Source organism: Electrona antarctica (assembly GCF_951216825.1).
Source record: "Electrona antarctica genome assembly, chromosome: 16".
NCBI lineage: Eukaryota > Metazoa > Chordata > Actinopteri > Myctophiformes > Myctophidae > Electrona > Electrona antarctica.
The window spans coordinates 34,629,226-34,631,267 of NC_136797.1; positions in this window are offsets into that span (position 1 = coordinate 34,629,226).

Below are 2,042 nucleotides of genomic sequence, written 5' to 3' on the forward strand. Positions count from 1 at the left end.
ATATAAGCTACACTACCAGTTAACTCTTAAACTCTGTCAACTCCCTAACAGAAGCAGACTCCAAGTACCTAATCACTAACCTAACCAATAACCTGCCTAACACAGCGTCCAGATGTACACTATGGCCCTAACACGTACGCTCAACACAAGGATCACAAACCTATTCCATCATCCTAACTTCAGTCCTGGGTTCCATCCAAAGTCACGTTAAAAGCAACAAAAAATCCACAGATACGCAGGTCCGTCTCGCGTGGCGTAGAAAATCCCCAGACTTTTCCTCACCATCCACCCTCCAACGTCTGGCGCCATTTGTGATGTGTCTTTTCCTCAGGGTTCTGTGGATATTTTACTAAGTTGCTTTTGGAATGAATATGGAGATCCAGGCAGGCACATAATCCTTATTTCCGTTTATTGGTCAGCAATCAGTTACAGACAGGTTACAGATATCATCGTTCCATCATATTGAGGCCTGCATCTCATGCAGGGCCCCCCTTGTCTCTCTCTCTCTCTGTCTCTCTCTGTATCTCACTCACACTCTTCTACTGATCCCCTACCTGTCTTATACAGTCTTAACATGTGGGTGTCACCCTGTTCCTGCGTGTGTGTGTGTGTGTGTGTGTGTGTGTGTGTTGTTGACCCTCAAGGCTTAGTCAACAAGCTACCACAGAGTCAGCAATCAGTCACCACAGGGGTCTTTCTGTTGAACGCATTCCTTGGGTGGTAAAAGTCACTGAGCCTACTATATATGACAGGAAGAACTCACAGCTGTTATTTAAGATAGCTGACTATCCCAAAGTGTCCCTGCGCCATCTTTAGTGACTGGCTATCCCAGATGGGACTCAATGTGACCTCCTATAAGCCAAAGTATTATGTGTACAATTATGACATATGTTGAGATGCATAAGCTATCAAAATATACATCATTTCCAACATGACAGGCAGCCATGTAAACACACAGTCACACACACAATGTAATTTCTCAAAAATGTTATTGAAAACATTTGAGCGAGAAATAGACGAAAATGGATTCTATTTGATTAACTCACTTCCTTGTTTTCCGACTGTGGTGCAGCTGGGCAGACGCTGGGCAGACGCTGGGCAGACGCTGGGCAGACGCTGGGCAGCGCGAATACTTTCATTACCGCAAGCAAGGAAACACCTCGTTTTGTTGTGTTTTGGGTCCATTTATTAATTTATGTATTAAAGGACCACTTCACCACTTTTCAACCTATTGTGGCGAACGGCAACGAAATTAATCTCCAACAACTTCTCTCATATATAAACGGTTTATTTAAGCTTTCTCCACAGCTTCACATACAAGGTAAATCTCTTACTTTGAAAGTATTTGTAATACAAAACAACAGTTCTCACTCGTGTGCGTCTTTTCTACCGGCACACTTCCTCATTCAACAACAACAACCGGCCGCAAAGCATGCCGGGAACTCGTAAAGGGGCAGAGGCCCAACAACCACACAACAGTACAGTCCCGTCGCCACAATGCCCCCACCAGCATGTCGCCCGTCCCGGCGACTTAAAAGCTACACATAGTCTCTATAGCGACGGGGAGGCCTCCGCAGTCTTTGAGGCCGTGAACTTGTGGGCCCCTGCCCTAGCCCCTGCTCCCCACTGTCTGTCCCAAAGGCCATTGTGTTCGGTTGGTCCAGGAGGGTCGGAGAAGCCATACAGGGTGAGCTGGGTCGTTCTGCAGGCACGTCTCGTTGAGCCCGGGGGCGGTAGGGTGAGCTGGGTCGTTCTGCAGGCACGTCTCGTTGAGCCCGGGGGCGGTAGGGTGAGCTGGGTCGTTCTGCAGGCACGTCTCGTTGAGCCCGGGGGCGGTAGGGTGAGCTGGGTCGTTCTGCAGGCACGTCTCGTTGAGCCCGGGGGCGGTAGGGTGAGCTGGGTTGTTCTGCAGGCACGTCTCGTTGAGCCCGGGGGCGGTAGGGTGAGCTGGATTGTTCTGCAGGCACGTCTCTTTGAGCCCGGGGGCGGTAGGGTGCCAAACGGTCCCGATGTAACACCACTACCCGTCCCCGGACACACAG